At 54.1% G+C, this 17,021-nt stretch overlaps 1 long non-coding RNA gene across 2 annotated transcripts; it reads right to left on the reverse strand.

Moving 5' to 3' along the window:
• Positions 1–5,240: 5,240 nt before the first annotated feature.
• Positions 5,241–11,823, reverse strand: LOC138849845 (uncharacterized). 2 transcript variants are annotated; one of them, XR_011389066.1, is made up of 3 exons: positions 10,411–11,823; positions 6,066–10,094; positions 5,241–5,643 (listed from the first exon to the last, which is right to left on the reverse strand). It is a non-coding gene; the product is annotated as an uncharacterized lncRNA (long non-coding RNA). The 2 variants fall into 2 exon arrangements; XR_011389067.1 differs by having other exon boundaries at positions 6,066–6,328; positions 10,411–11,804.
• Between the last annotated feature and the right edge of the window lie 5,198 nt (positions 11,824–17,021).

The raw sequence follows: 17,021 nt of genomic DNA on the forward strand, positions 1-17,021 counted from the left end.
TTCTCATAATATGCATTTTTATGACTGTCGTGAGGGCCCCATGCATGCACGGATTTCCAAAAACATTTATACCAAAATAAACTTACCCATTTATTTGCATTTTTTTGTTATTTGTTTTTACATACTTGAACAAGAGAAAGAGACAGACAGAGATCTCCTGTCCACTAGGTCACTCCCCTGAGGCTGCGACACCTGGAGCTGAATCTAGGACTCAATCCAGGTCTCCCATGTGGGTGGCAGGGACCCACTTACTCGAGACATCACCTGCTGCCTCCCAGGGTGCACCTTGGCAGGAACCTGGAGTTGGAGCCAGGTCTCAAACACCAGCGTCAGCTTAGCTGCTGAGCTCATCTGTCATTCCATTCTCCATGAGCTTTTTGAAAGAACTCGGCCAGAAGTCTAAAACAGATTGCTCTCGCTCTCGGGCCATTAACTTGATCTAAGGTGGCAATTCCAAAGAAATGGAATATAGGTTAAATTTAGGGAAAACGCCGGTGTTTCTCTGTGTGGCTGTGCAGCACAAGGGCTCACTGAGAGGACTGTTGAGATTTACGGCTGGCAGGGCCATCGGGGTCGCTTCAACGTTCCCTGTCAAAGCTCCCACGCTGGCCTGGGCAGAGAGGCAATCAAAGGATTTCTGATGACCCCTTACTGCTCCCAGGGCCAGAGAGGAAGGAAGTGACGAAACACCAGACCACACCCGGCTGTAGAGCTCAGAGGCTGAAGATCAGAAAATGCCGCCTTTATCTAGGTATTCTTTTGATTTCATACTTTCATCTTGGAAAAACCTAGAATTAGAAGCGTGTTTACTCCACACTGTGATTTGCAGGAACCAACTGTGTAGTGTCAGGGAGAAAAACGCAGACCAAGGGACCGTTGCCCATGCTCGTAAATGGCCGACAAAGCCCAGATTTGGAATAATTAGTGCAAAACGGCTCCATCTACAACGGTCTTGCTCTTGTCTGCAAGGACATCAGACTTGACTAGGAGGGTCCCCTCCTTGTTACAGGGTTGGCTGGACGAACCCGGCCTGCCCACACAGCTGAAGAGCAACACCGGGAGGGAAGCGGGTTTGCGAGATAACCTGGTCCAAGGCTTCACCCCTCTTGTGAGAAGCAGCAAACCATCCCAGGGAAGAAGACAGGATCCTGGCTCTGCCGTTGCCTGCTCTGAGCCTAGCAAGCTCCAGGAACACTCTTCCGTGGGAGTGACTGCGTGGAGACACAGCTAAGAGCCCGCACAGACTGTGCGCTCCATAAGCAGCAGCCACTGGCAGCACAGCAGAGACCCAGGTGAGGGGTCCCTGCCTCGGCCCTGGGCTCCACAGGGCCCCCTGCAGCCCCCCACGTGCTGGATCGAGGGCAGATCCACCTGGAGCTCACGTGTCCTATTAACTGGGGCCCCACGTTCCCTGCACAGTGTCCACTTTCAAGGCCCGCATGGATTGCACGCTGCAGATGGTCACACTCTCCTCCCAGGGAGTGAAGAGTAGCAGTGATTGGCGGGGCTGTGGGTGGAGCTTGGGCCTCGACCTGGGGAGTCCAGGCATGCGCATGAAAGACCACTCCTGTGCTGGGCTGAGGAGAGGAGAGCAGGCCATGGGCCAAGAGCTGGCTCGTCCTGCACCATAGCGCGTGGACGCTGTTGCATTCTGTATTAGAGATCCTAACTTTGAAGCTTGCCTGCAGGTCGTGGGGGGCTCCATTCGCAAAGGCAGGAGGGCAAGAGCCCGTTCTAACAGTGAGGCAGGGAGCCTGTAAGCCTTCCACCGGCCATTCGTGCCCTTGTGTGAGGTCCCACGCACATTAGGCGCAGAAGTGACTCCTGCAGTCGTTTGTATTTCTCATCGCTCCACTCTATCAGAGACTACAGATTCTACCCTGCTGGACACTGACGTCCACTATTCCAGAGGACCGTCCTTGTGTGGCTTCACTGGAAATTCGAACCAAAGCTTAAAGGACCAGCAGGAGCCAGCCGGTGGCCGCTGGTCGTCGGGCCGTAGCTTATCAGAATGTGCACGCGTTCCAGGGTCCGTGCAGTCCATGCGGTGACTCTGCTGGCTCCCTCGGAAGCGGGAGCTGGCTGAGCCCTGCTCCGCGGCTCTGTCACTTGCGAGGCTCAGCTACTCCCTCTGTCTTAGCTTCTCTGTCTGTCTGCCATGAGTCAGACTGTGAAGCCCAGGATGACTGGGGTGGCAGCAGCTGACGCCTGCACGGAGCAAGACTCCGCATCTGCAGGGAGGCACTGAGGTTGAGGCTGTCCCCTGGGACCCCTGGGAGGTGCAGCCCGACGCGGCGTGCTCACGTCCTGGCAGCTCTACCCTCTGGGGTGCAGTGGGTTAGTTCTCTCAGCAGTGTTGCAAAACCCAGTTCCCTGCACGCCATCGCTGGTCTCTCTGCTCTTCCACCGTGAGATACCAGGGAGAAGGCCCTTGCAAGATGCTGTCAGCATGCACTTGGACCTCTGGTCTCCACAGCCGTAAGCCGAATGAAGCTCTGTCCTTTCTAACTTACCCAGCCTGTGGTGTTCTGTTGTAGCAGCAGATGATAGACGAAGACAGAAGTGCTGGTCACACGTTGGTGAAGCAAGAGGCTTACTCAGTATGCACAATACTAAAAATACTAGAAACTATCCAAATGCCTAAAAGTAGAAAGTGATTGAAATATCGAACAGTCGTATGATGGACTGTTAGGAGTCATCACAGATTGTATCTTTAAATGAATCCCAGCGGCATGGGAACATTCTCACAATATAATTTTAAATTCAAAAGCAGGATATGCAGTGACATTCAGTGGGGCAGCAGATAAAGCTGCCAGCTGCAGTGTCGGAATCCCATACGGGTGCCGCTCCACTTCCGAGCCAGCTCCCTGCGTGGCCTGGGAAGGCATGGAGGACGGCCCAAGTCCCTGGGCCCCTGCACCCGCGTGGGAGGCCTGGAAGAAGCTCCTGGCTCTTGGCTTTGGATCGGCCTAGCTTCGGCTGCTGCAGACATTCGGGGAGTGAACCAGCACATGGAAGACTCTCTGTCTCTAACTCTGCCTTTCAGATACATAAATAAATCTTTTTTTAAAAAAAGATTAATACAGTGACCACCAACTTATCTTAAGGTTACCTTTTAAAAAAAAAGAAATTATATTCAGTATAAACCCAAGTGGTAAGGGACCCACCCACACATCGATTTTGCTAGGACATACATGACATGAGTAGTCCCCTAGAGTTGTGGAATTCTGAGCAATTTTTGTTTTCTAATTCACCCTTGTTGCATGTACTCATATATTACAAAAAGGTTTTTTTTTAAATAGAAAGCTCTATAAATAAAGTTAAAATCGAAAAATGATACTGATACCAACAGTTTTTGCAATAATATGACTCATAACGAAAAAACGGAGGTGAGTGTTTAGCCAGCCTCATGGTTAAGACGCCCGTGTGCCACATCACTGTATGTGGGTTTGGTCTGCAGCTCTGGCTCCTGACTCCAGCTTCTTGCCAATGTACGTGCTAGGAGGCAGCAGGTGGTGGCCCTGCCATCCATGTGGGTGACACACGTGAGGTCCTGGCTCCAAGCTTTGACCCAGCCTAGCACCCACCACTGAGGGCGTTTGAGCAACAGATCCAGGCTTGCTCTCTCTCTCTCTCTCTCTCTGCCTCTCAAATTAATAAATAAATTTTTGAAAGGCAAAAGATAGACATTGCAAGGAAAAATGGGTAAAATAGCTTGCACAGAGACCTCCCTGGCTGCGGTGCCGGCTTTGTGCCAAGTGAGCCCGGCTGTCCAGCCACATGGTGCATTCCTGTGTCCCCATGAGTCGGGTGTGACCTCACAGCCAAGAGCTCTGCCATGGAGGGTGACAGAGGAAAGCACACAGTTTTATGAAACAGTGGAATCCATTTCCCAAGCTTGGTGTAGCTATATGGGGCTTTTAACATGAGCTCAGCGCTTTGCAGGCAAAACCCCGTTCAGTTCTAATAATCCATGAGGCAGGCTTTCTTGTTTTCCCTACGGTTGATGTGAGAAAAGCGAGGCTGGAGACCAGGCTCACCCTGTGCTGGGAGGCGTATGAATGAGGGCACTTCCCAAGTTCATGGGAAAATGGAATTAAAAATATATTTCGGTGATCAAACATTTGAAATCCATGTGCAGGTAATTTAATACCATGCATTTTCGATGGGCTTTCTGATGATCCCTTATCTGTATAGAAATGGCCAGGAAAACAATTCACTCAAACATTACCGTGGTTATTTCTGGACTTCCAGACTAAGTACTGTAGGTCCACGTTTTCTCAACAAATGTACATTACTCTTATAATTTTAAATGGTATAAAAATGGAAACAGCAGCAATGAATTTGAATTTTCTTGATTAAAAAAAAATAGATTGCAATAGCCAAAGACCTTTCAGAGGATCCAGATTTAAGTCATACCCCGCCCCCATTTTCTCCAGTGTACTTTAGACACAGAAAACAATTTCATTACCAAACTTAGAAACCACGTTTGAAAATTCCCCCAAGGAGGTCAGAATTTCTGATAGCGCTGGGACTTCCACATGTCTGTCTTCTCCAGTGACGTGGCAGAGCCCAACTCATCTTTTAAAAGATAGATTATTTATTTGAAAAGCAGAGTGACAGAGAGGGAGGGAGGAGGGGAGGCAGGGGAGGGGGGAGAGAGAGAGAGAGAGAGAGAGAGATCGTTCATCCACTGGTTCACTCCCCAAATGTCCATAGCAAACAAGGCTGGGCCACGCCTAAGCAGGAGCCAGGAGCTGCATCCTGGTTTTCTACATGGGTGACATGGGCCCACGCCTCTGGGTCATCTTCCTCTGTCCCCCGGGTGCATTGGAAGCAAGGAGTAGCCGGGATCCAAACCGGCACTCCAGTATGGGATGCAAGTGTCCCAAGTGGCGATTTCACCTGTTTCGCCACGATGCCCACCCCAGAGCTCTACTCACTTTACGCTGCCTCCTGGAGGTCCCCACAGTGTCCCCGATGAGCACCAGGAGGCCCTCGAGCTCGGGTACCCCTTGGTGTGTCAAGGTCAACAGCAGTTGCTGCCCTATGGGGGTGAATGTGGGGAGTGGACAGTGCTGCCCTCGCGGGCACAGACCGCTGGCTGCTTCCAGATGACAGCAAGACCCCTGGACTGACATTGTCCCTTAATGAAGTGGCCTCCTGTCGCGGGTCCTTGAGGCTGTAGTGCATCAGCGTGCTCTGAATCACGGCTGGCAAATGCGTTCTGTAAAGGGCCAGAGAGGGACGACTCAGGCCTGGGGCCGGTCTCCGCTGCAGCTGCTCAGCCCCGCCGCTGTGGCGGGAATGGAGTGTGTGACTGTGTCCCCGTAAAGCTCTACTGACCAAGACAGGGAGCTGTGCCTGGACAATGGTTTATTTATTTATTTCATTATCATTTAAAAGTTATTTAATTTTTTTTAACTTTGAGCTACAGAGAGAGAGGGAGAGGCAGAGAGAGATCTTCCATCCACCAGGGTTCACTCCCCAGATGGCCACAATGGCCAGGGCTGGGCCGGTCTGAAGCCAGGAGCCAGGAGCTTCTTCCAGGTCCCCCACAAGAATGCAGGGACCTAAACACTTGGGCCATCGTCCACTGCTTTCCCAGGCCATTAGCATGGAACTGGATCAGAAGTGGAGCAGCTGGGAGACAAACAGGAACTCATATAGGATGCCAGCCTTGCCAAGTGGCTGCTTTACCTGCTATGCCACAGTGCCAGCCCCCAGACCAGGGTTAGTTACACACCACCACTTGCTACCCAACACCCCTTGAAAGTATAATCACAGAACCAGCTCTGACTGGTTCCACTCCACCAATCCCGGGGGAGGGGGGAGCCTTTAACTTCAAATAGCCAGTGTTTTTCCCCGTGGAACTGAGGAGACCAGAAAATGACTGGAACTGAATGCCAAGGACCCTTTCAGAAGCAGGGGTCCCTTGACCCGAAAGACCTGGTACAAAGCCCTCAGTCAGACTGGCCCCTTCAGCCCTCCACACCCCAGATGGCTCTCCCTCACCCACACAGCCTGCTCCAAACCCCAGGTCAAGGACCGGATCTGAGCCCTACCTCCTGTCTCCACGCTGGTCAGCCTTGCAGACACAGCGTCTCTTTTCTCGGAAGCTGGTGCCACGGTGTTGGTCTCTGGGCACCTGGGAGCAGGGAGCCCTTGCTCCTAATGTAGAACACCCCCGAGATGCAGACCAAGTGCTCCCAGGTCTCCTGAACCAGATGTTGGTGAGATCCCCAGACGATCTGAGTGACCGCACAGTGAAGTTTGGAGAAGCGCTGTCTCAGAGCTGTCTCGCGGGCCTGACTGCTCACGGGAACCACTGTGGGGGGAGGGGACTCTTGGAAAAACTGACGTTCAGGATAGTGAATGTTTGGGGCGCAGGCTAGAGCCCAGGCGCTGGGAATCTTAAAAACTCCCGGGTGGTTCTATCATGTGGCTGGAATTGAGAATCTATAGAAATGGTCACTTTAAAACAATAACTAAAACACCGCCTATCAGAAAGACCAACATAGCAGGCAGCAGCTATTGCAAGAGAAATGCCCATTTCTTTTTTTACAGCTTGGCAGGGCACCGGCTGCACCCGCAGTCCTGGGGAAGCCACCCGAAGGGACTTCCATCAGAAGCAGAAGTGGCCACCTGCTGATGACGAGCTCCTGAGCCAGTTCCTGTGTGGCCTTCACTGCCTGCCCGCAGAGGGCCGGAGTCCCGGGAGCCAGGCCCAGCCACACACGGAGAACCAAGGGCTTTGATTTAGCTCCTGGCGAGCATAGCAACACTCAGATGTCAGCCACTCGGGGAGAACAGAAGGTTGTGGAGCCAGGACGAATCACGCGATGGGAAAGCCTAAGCCTGACTTTCGTCACGGAACGCACTTGCACAAACAGCCAGCAGAACGATGCTGGACACCATATGCAGCTTTTGAGAGTTCTGGAGGTGGAGGCAGGCGTCACAGCACAAGAGGCGGCCGTCAATCTGCTGGGGGCAGGGATGGACCACCAAGGCGAGGCTTCCCCCGGGGGTAAAACATAGTACAAAAAAAAAATTTAAAAAAGTAGCACCAAACAGACTGCTACTTATGTTCAAATTCTGAGCGTGGCACTGGGAGCTGTGGGCAGCAGTGCGCCACGGCAGTAGAAGCAACCTGTTCCTGTGTGGAACCCGAGTGGATTCCTGGGAAGCTTGGATGGGGTCGGAATCAGGAATCCTTGCTCCTTCCCTCGGCCCTGAAATCTATATCCTGTGCCCCGAAAGCAGCTGTGCAAGGGTGCAAGGGGAGGCATGGGCCACCCGCCCAGCTGCAGATGGTGGCAGCTCCACGCAGGCCCAGCTCCTTCCTCGTACACAGTCCTGCCACTCCTGCGGGAGACCTGGGTGGAGTTCTGGCTCCTGCCTTTGGCTTGACCCTGCCTTGGCCATTGTGGCCTTATGGGGAGTGAACCGGCAGATGAAAGATTCTCTCTCTCTCTCTCTCTCTCTCTCTCTCTCTCTCTCTTCCCTGCAGCTCAGACACTCCCTGGACCCCAGTCAGAGGAGGAAGCCTCTGAGTAAGCTTGTTCGACTATGAAGTTGTGTCCACAAGCGTAACCCATGTCACTTGGGGGAGCTGTTTTCAGACTTTCACCTGTCTAATGGACAGCTGAAGTCTCTGATTAGCCAGAGATGAGAACTTCTTGGGCGGTCTTGGGAAACTCACTTGGCTTCTTCCAAATCTAGAGAAGAGAGTGGCTTGGAGGCTCTCTGGGGGAAGTCAGTCCCTCCCTGGAGTTGAATGGCAGGGGATCCCTTGGTTGAAAGGTGACCCAGCTGTAGACTGGATCATCCATGCTGGGACAGAGGCACATACTGGAGCTGCTCCTGACGACCTGGGCGCACAGGCACCTGTCGCTTCCTGCCACAATACCCTGCCATGTCCCATGGCAGGGTTAGTGAGGTTAGAGGGGCCTCTACTTCTGGTCAGGCCCAGGTGTACCTGGCACCCAAGAGGGCTTCCCAACACGTACACTCCCCTGGAAGGCCTCTGCCGTGTTATCTGGGCACACCGGCTGGAACTTAGTGACATTACCCACCTTGGGCAGAGAGCTAAGCTGCTACTTGCAACACCCACATCCCACATGATCTCCGCTAAGTCCCAGCTGCTCCACTTCCCATCCAGCTCCCTGCTGATGTGCCTGGGAAAGCACAGGGGGAGGACCTGGGTAGAGCTCTGAGCTCCTGACTTTGGCCTGGACCAGTGCTGGTCCACTGTAGCCACTGGGGAGCGAACCAGCAGATGGAAGACTCTCTCCCTCTCTCCCTCCCCCTCTCTCTCCCTCTCTCTCTCCCTCCCTTTCTCTATCTCTATCTCTATCTCTCTCTCTCTCTCTCTCTCTATCTCTCTCCTTGCCTTTCAGGTAAGTCCTTGCTAAACAGGACCCCACCTTTCCCCTACACAGCCTTGTTTCTGGAAAGCTCCCAGTAGTGCCAAGCCGCTGAGTCCCGGAGGATGAGGGTGCTCATCTCACACACAGCTCAGGAAATGGTTTACAGCCAAGACCGGGTATCAGGGCCTTGGTGCTGCCCCGGGCTGCCCCTGGGAGCAATCTAGAGATGTGCAAATGCTTCTTCATCATGTCTACAGAGTACCGGGACAGGCCTGGGAGAGGCCCTCCAGGAAAGGGCTTTGTTTTTAAATCTGTGCTTGACTGTGGGGACATTGAAGAGTGGGCTCCTTGGGATACAGCTTTGCAGACAGGTGAATAGGTTTGAAGAGCAGGAGGTACAGCTAAACAACCAGAGAAACAAGTGCCACTCCAGGCCAGATGTTTGCATGAATGGCAGGGTTATTCACAGTAGTTAAAATGTAGCGAATAAGTGGATACACAAAGTGTGACGCATCCATACAATGGACCACTCTGCCTTCCAACAGAAAGAAATCTGAGGTTCGCTGGCCACATGTGTCAGAAGGGGGAACCCTAAGGACATTTTGCTGGGTAAAATAAGCAGGTGAGACAAGGACAAGCAGTATTCCAGAGAGGTCCCTCGGCGGAGCAAATCACAGAGGGAAAGTGGAGTGGTGGTTGCCAGGGGCTGGGGAGGGGCGCGGGGGAGTCGTGTCTGGAGTTTGGGTTCAGAGTTTCAGTTTTGCAAGGTGGAGGGTCTGTGGCTGCAGGTAGGAAAGGCAATGGGCAGAGCGAAGGAGCTGACTGGCACCAACCTGCACGTGCAACGCGGTGGAACGGTGCATCCTACCCTGCGTGTGATACCGACGCGGGGCCGGAGGGGGCGCTCTCACTTGCTGCAGAATGCTTCCTGGTGGTCCCCCACCTAAGCCTTGGTCTCAGTTCCCCTCCACCCCACCTGCCTCACACCCCAAGCAGATGAGTCCCGAGCCAGCCCTCCCCAGCACCCCGTGAGCCCTCCGGAAGCCAACATCTTAAAGAGGGACCCTGCACAGGGAGAGGGCGGGGTCCTCTCCTCCCTCCACAAATGGCCACCAGACCCTTTGGGGCCTGTGCCCAGAGTGACAGCTACGGTTACGTGCTGCTGAATGAGGGGGTGTGCCCTGAGCCACGTGTCACTGTGTGGCCATCACAGAGCGCACGCACACATCCGTGGTCAGTCCCTGCACGTGGCCTCCCGGGACTGGTGATCCAGCAAGATGGAGGGAGCGCTTTCCAAACACAATGATCAAAGTGTAGTAAATGCATAAACCAGTGACATCGGTGCTCGTCACCGTCACCAAGCATTATGTGCCACTCATAATTGCAGGTGCTGTGGTTTTATATGGCTGGCGATGCAGCAGGCGCGTTTACACCAGCGTCATGCAAACACGTGAGTAATGTGTTGCCCTGGGACACTCCAGTGGCTGCGACGTCACTAGGAATTTTTCGGGTCTGTTGTAGTCCTGACTTAAACATGGTCGTCTGTGATGCACATGTCCTCATGCAGGCGGGACTGCGTTTGGTGGCAAAGCCCCGTTGCTGTTGGTGGTCTCAGGCAGCAGCCGGCAGAAGAGGGCATAATGACTGCAGGGGGAGCACGGGCTGGGAACACGCTGGCCTCACCTCCAGCTCTGTCACCTTTGAGGGCAGCGCAGTCCTGGTGCCCTGGCGGGTGAGTTTCAGACGCTCACCACAGGCAGCTGGGAGGCAGCCCTGGCATTAAGCAAAGAGGGGTGCTGGGCAGGTCTGTGGCACAGACGTGCCCTGGGCTCTGAGACAGTCCAGAAGGAAGAGCGAAGCTTCATCCGGGGTTGGCTCTGACAGATCGGTCTAGAGTCAGAGGCCATTGGAGGGAGCCCAGCGGCCCAAGGGCAGACACTTTGTCCCGCTGAGCGGACCCTGCAGAGAGGCAGAGCGAGCCACTTGCCCTGGTGCTTTGGTAATGCATTTTTCTAGCAAGGAGACCGTCATCATCGCTTACCTCCAAACATGGGCACCCAGAGCGACTTCAGGCTGGTTTGGACACGCAGGATTCGAAGCTAAGAACAGAACAGTCATTTACAGGACTAATTAGAACATGAGTCAGCGCGATTTGTCAGATTTGGCGATATTGCCGTCTGTGCCAATTTGTAAATGATGGAGGCAGTGGGGGCTGGGCACCAGTGCTCTCTGTCCCGTTGCTAGGGGCAGAGGAATGGCGTGGTAGCCTGGTGACCAACACAAGTGCCCCTGGAGGATGCCACTTGGGGACCTTATCTGGATCCTGCAGACGGCAGCAGGCTTGGCAGTGCGGGCTGCTGGGGTCCACAGCTGTGGGAAAGTCAGAACAATGCAGCCCTGGGGATGAATGAGGGCTATGTGACACAACACACACACACACACACACAGACACACACTCACACAGTCACACACATACACTCACACACTCACCCGCTTGTATAAAAGCAATGAATGTATGGGACCGGGGTTTTAAAAGCAGGTGGGAATTTCAGTTAGGACCCCGGTGGCTGACCCGAGTACCGGTGCACACGCTCAGCTCCCAGCTCTGACGAAGGGCAGGCAGCCTCGGATGAGCTGAGCCCGCGCTCCATTGCACGCAGGCCGTCGGCAGCCAGCCGTGCGTGTCGCTGCACATCCTTACAGATTTCATCTCCTTGTGTTTTCCTGGAAGCAACGTCACGCTGCTGCATGGACACCACCCGCAGTGGTGGGAAAAAGAAAACTGTAACCAGAAGTGGGTTTCTTAACCAGCGGGGGGGCGGGGAGAGACACTGCAGGCGTCCAGAGACTTTGTCCTGATTTGCTGCGAGGCCCACTCACCTGTCTCCTGGTCTGGAGGAGAGAAGAGCTGGCACTAAAGGCTCTCTCCAGAACCCTGTGCTGGAGAACAAAACGGGGGCAGGGGAAGAGGCCCTGCTCACCCCCCCTCCGCCCCCGCAGGCCCCGGGAGAGCAGGTGCCACCTCCTGCTTGCTCAGTGCCAGACAGGGCTTTGCCAAGTAAGACCCCAACCTGCAACCCCAGGGACCCCAGACACTCTCTCCAGCAGGGACCGCACTCACGGAGGCTGCGTGTCTTCCTCCCATTCCGCTGTCTTCCACCACATCCTCGCCAGCGTTTCTGTTCGATATTAAATGAACACCATGAGAGTCTTGAGTTTCACGTTCCTTTGAGCAAATGCCAGCGCAGCCAGGAAACCGGCTTTTCCTGATCTCCCCTGCGCGCCTCGTTGGTTCACAGGTGTGAGCGCACTGGGGAGCCATCGTGGAGAAACGGAATTCAGACAAGTGTGTTTTGGTGCAAACACATTTTGAAATGCATGCATGGTTTTATGGTTCTTTTCAAATTATTTTTTAAAAGATTCAGTTACTTATTTGGAAGTCAGAGTTACAGAGAAAGAGAGAGACAGAAAGAAAGAGAGAAGTCGTCCATCAGCTGGTTCACTCCCCAGATGGCTGCAGTGACTGGGGCTGGGGAGCCAGGAGCCAGGAGCTTCTTCCAGGTCTCCCGCGTGGGTTCCCAAACACTTGGGTCATTTCTGCTGCTTTTCCCCAGGCCGTTAGCTGGGAGCTGGATTGGAAATGGAGCAGCCACCATATGAACCAGCGCCCGCATGGGATGCTGGGGCTACAGGCAGTGGTTTTACCAGTTCTACACAATGCCGGGCCCCATGCAGTTTTTAAAATTATGCACATTGTCTATGAACTTTCTGAATACCCACCATGTGCATGGATTTCAATTATTTTCACCAAAATAAACTTATCTTTTGGTTCAATTATCCATGAAGTTTTCAAAGTACCCTAGAATCATCACGGGGGGGAGCAAACCTCCCGGGCTGTCTGTTCCTCTCCCTGCGCCCAGCTGGTGCAGATCCTCACATCCGCCCCTGCTCTGTCTTCCCGTGTGGTCCCTTTCTTCTGTTTCCGCCTGTCCCTCTCAAGTCCACAGCTGCCACTCGCCCTCTGCCCCAGCCAGCCATTGTCCCCAGCTGTGCCTCCCCCCACATGGCCATCACCCTCCAGGACACGACTGCTCTTGTCACAGACACCCCGCACTTACACACCCATCACAACCCAACACACAAATACACAACACACACACTCCATGCACAAACCAACCCATACTCAGCATGCACACAACACATGCACGATACACAGGCATCCAACAGACAACACACATCCTCCCAACACACACACACACAATAGCACAATATACATGTACCCAACACACACCTAGAACACACACACACTCACCCGATACATACACAGAGCCATATGCATGCAACACATAACACACACCCAACACAGCAATGCTAACAAGCTCCTGTCAGCTCAGATACCCTCATCAGCAAAGCCCATCGTGGCCTGCGAACGCTCACGGTGTACTCCGGTCTACTTCCCCAGCTGGGCCTCCCCGCGGCCCCCTGCTCCAAGGAGCACCCACTGGGAGACTGTGTCGCAGTGAAAGAAGTGCCCAGTGAAATACTGTGGCCCTGCGTTTATCTGTTCTGTAGACAACAACAGAAAAACACACACATACACGAAACATATCTGCATATCCGGCCCTTATGCCTCCAGCAGGGGAGGCGGCTGCGTTTCCACTGGCTGTAACCCGTGACTTCCTGTAGCAGAATCACAAGTCCTCAGGGGCTGGAGCCACGTCCCCTCCATCTGCACGTCCAACTCCATCTCCAGCCCAGGCTGCCCACAGGCCTCCTCCCGCTGTGCTGTCCAGGCCACAGCCCGGTTCTGGCCGGGGCTGTTGCCTGGCGCTGCTCCATGGTTTGAGTGTGAGCCTCGGAAGCCTGCACCTGCTGCCAGCTCCTGAGAGTGACTTGGCGGACAGAGTCCAAACTCCTTGGGGCAAACCGGGTGTCGGGTACGTGAGGCCTCCTGAGGCCAATCCACACCGTGGGGGACTCCTTGAAGACCCGAGGTGGTGGCCAGCCTGGGGAGATGGCCAGATCCTGTGGCGGTGTTTAACTGCCCCACAAGCTCGCTGCCATGTCTGCTGCAGTCCCTTGGTGTGGCCACAGGTCAGGGTCACCGCTGTCAGAATCACAGCCCAGGCCTGGCAGCACCCCAGACTCCAGGCCAGGGGCCTCTCACTAGCCCAGCAGGAGCCACGGAGGCCTGGACCCGAGTCCTTCCTCTTGGTCTCCCACCCGCGTTCCTGGGATTGCTCCAGGGGAGTGCCTGCCACGGAGTGCTAATGGATCTGCTTCTATTTTCAGTTTCTTTTTAAAGACTTGGTTATTTATTTGAAAGGCAGAGAGTGAGAGAGAGAGAAAGGGAGAGAGAGAGAGAGAGAGAGAGAGAGAGAGAGACTTCCAGCCTCTGGTTTACTCCTGGAATGGCTAAAACAGCCAGGGCTGGTGCAGGCCAAAGCCAGGAGCCCAGAGTTCCATCCGGTCTCCCACATGTGTGGCAGCACTTGGGCCCTCGTCTGCTTCTTTCCCAGGAGCATTAACAGGGAGCTGGACTGGAAGCCCAGTAACCTGGACTCAAGCCGGCACTCTGATACAGGATGCTGGGAGCCATAGGCAGTGCTTAACCCGCTGCGCCACAGCGCCAATCCTCCAGCTGCTTTCTTTGGTTATTCTTTTTTTTTTTTTTTTTTTTTTTTTTTTTTTTTTTTTTTTGACAGGCAGAGTGGACAGTGAGAGAGAGAGACAGAGAGAAAGGTCTTCCTTTTGCCATTGGTTCACCCTCCAATGGCCGCCGTGGCTGGCGCACCACGCTGATCCGAAGGCAAGAGCCAGGTACTTCTCCTGGTCTCCCATGGGGTGCAGGGCCCAAGCACTTGGACCATCCTCCACTGCACTCCCTGGCCACAGCAGAGAGCTGACCTGGAAGAGGGGCAACCGGGACAGAATCCGGCGCCCCGACCGGGACTAGAACCCAGTGTGCCAGCACCACAAGGCGGAAGATTAGCCTAGTGAGCCGGGGCGCCTGCCTCTTGTGGTTATTCTAAGCTGCATAACAACCTGGGGCAAACTCCAGTCGCCCCGCCCTGCCTTGGACACTAGACCTTTGCCCTCCTCTCTGCATCGTGGTCTCCTCAACCAACCTCCCTCTCGGCCTCTCCCTACCCTCCCCAGCCTCCGTATACTCTGCGTCTCCTGGAGATCAGCTTCCACGTGGGGAACGGCTCAGCAGAGAGATTGCGACTTGGCCTTGACCTCTCTTAGCGAGAGTATTATTATTTTTTGAAGCTACGACTTGTCGTCCAGTCTTTCAGGGCTGGACAGTTTATGCATAGATCCCACCCATCCGGGATCCATGCCATTCTACTTGCCTACTGGTTCAACGATTAGATACACTCTCTCCAAGCCCGGAAGTTCTTATTCTTTGGGATGCTCGAGTTTCAGCATTTGGTAAATGGGGATAATGCGTGCTGTGAGGTATTCTGGGGGGGGGGGGAGATGCATGTTCTAGAGAAAGGGAGTTTTACAGCACAGCCCTCCCCTGGGTGAGCGAAGAGGCCAGCTTGGGGGCAGGTGGGGGCGCGGGCTGCCCAGGTGGAGGTCTTTGATTTAATCATCACCAAGCGCATTCTTGGACTTCACATTCGTAATTGTGAGCCAGGCTTGGCAAGGGGAGGTATGATCCTAAACACCACGGAACAACTCCCTGGAAGCAGGCAGGCTGAACTGAGAGCGGGGACTCCACCCCCAGACAGCTCCTGGAATACAGTGCACATTCAGACGCTGCTCGGGAAGGCAGGGCCGGGCTCCCAAGCGGGTCCAGCAGTCGCTTCGCGTACACAGTGATGAGAAGTAGGGCACTGGTGAAAAATAGAAGGCAATTTCCAGACCGCCCTCTTCCTTGAAGCAAAGGCATGGTTAGTTCCAAATAGCTCTCCTAGGAGGGCGCCTGGCTTCCTTCCCGGCCCTGGCTGGCTCTGCAGATACAGACAGACAGACAGACAGGCGGGCAGGCCATGCAAATGACCCCCACCCCCACCCACACCCCCCCTGCACCCCAGCTGCTGCAGGTGGCCAGGCCTGATGCTGCAAGATGAGCAGCTGTACTCAGTAAAGCGAAAAGGAAAGAGTGAGCTGATTGCTTCCCTCTTGGGTTAGGCAGGGCACTCCCAGGCTGCAGCTCCAGTCCGTTGCCTTTTCCCATCGCCGCCTTCCTCCCAGATACAATGCTCTTCATGCTTGAGCCCAGTAGCCTGTTTCGGCAGAAAGTCCTCTTGCAGAAGTGTGTCTCGTGGCGATAATTCTTTTAATCAGAAGAATAAAAGGACCGTTGGTAACGCTGCGTACCCATAGGTTATCTCCCTGATGGTTTCCCCGGTCTATGCACTGACTGAGACCCAGGACAATAAACATGTAAATGAATTTCATAGGGAGGGCTGGAGATGTGTGCTGTGCCCAGTCTGTCGTCCGCAATAGACCAGGAAGCTCTCGAGTGAGGACTTCTCCGACCGTGAGCTCAGCCCCCCAGGGGCCACCACCCTGGGGAGAAAGGGTCCGTTAAAATGGAGCAGAAGTCAGCGAGCTGGCGTCTGGGCGTGTCCAGGCAGCCTGGTGCACGGGGCAGGGTTCCACAGGCGCCTGGTCAGTGGTGAGCAGCGTTCTAATGCCCGCACGCTGAGGACGTCAGCCACACAGTGGCTATTGCTTGCATCATGACACCAGTTTCTCCTGCGTGGAAACAAAACCGTGGCAGAAATAAAAGGTGACACGGGAACCTATGGGATTCAGCAGATCATCAGCTTCTAGAATATCCTCCTTCCCCTCCTGCGGGCCCCACAAGCCCAGCGGTCTCTGCTCTCTCAGACTAACAAAGCTAAACCCCGGTCACCTGGCTCCGGGTGTTTCATTAAGCAGCCAAAGTACAGAGGATTCTCCACTCCCCTGGACACTGCTTTCCCCTGATTTGCCACCTGGTCATAAAAATCTGTCGAATGAATGAGTGAGTAGCAAAAGAACGGAAAACAGGACAGAGAGGGACTGCACCCAGAGAGGAAGACATTGATGGATGACTTTTTTTTTTTTAATGACAGAGTTATAGACAGTGCGAGGGAGAGACAGAGAGAAAGGTCTTCCTTCCATTGGTTCACCCCCCAAATGGCTGCCACAGCCGGCGCTACGCTGATCCGAAGCCAGGAGCCAGGTGCTTCTCCTGGTCTCCCATCCAGGTGCAGGGGCCCAAGGACTTGGGCCATCCTCCACTGTCCTCCCAGGCCATAGCAGAGAGCTGGATCAGAAGTGGAGCAGCCAGGACTTGAAAAGGCACCCGTAGGGGATGCCGGCACTGCAGGCAGTGGCCTTACCTGCTCCGCCACAGTGCTGGCCCATGCCTTTGGTTTGAAAACCCTTCCTGCTTCTCACAGCTTGGAGAAAAAGTCCAGCTGTTGAGGCAGAGGCAAGCAGGGAACCTTCTGGAAGACAGTGCAAGCAGTGGAGTCTCTACCAGGACACTTATAGAAAATTGGTAGAAAATGGAATTAAAAGATACACATTCATTTAGGATGTAAAAAAAAAAAAAAGTGAAATCCATGAATACAAGGAGTCTTTGAAAAGTCCTTGGAAATGTGCACTATGGGGAAAAATGTGCACAGGTTTCAAAATTTGGGGCAC

This window comes from Oryctolagus cuniculus, chromosome 5 (genome assembly GCF_964237555.1).
Source record: "Oryctolagus cuniculus chromosome 5, mOryCun1.1, whole genome shotgun sequence".
NCBI classification, from domain to species: Eukaryota; Metazoa; Chordata; class Mammalia; order Lagomorpha; family Leporidae; genus Oryctolagus; species Oryctolagus cuniculus.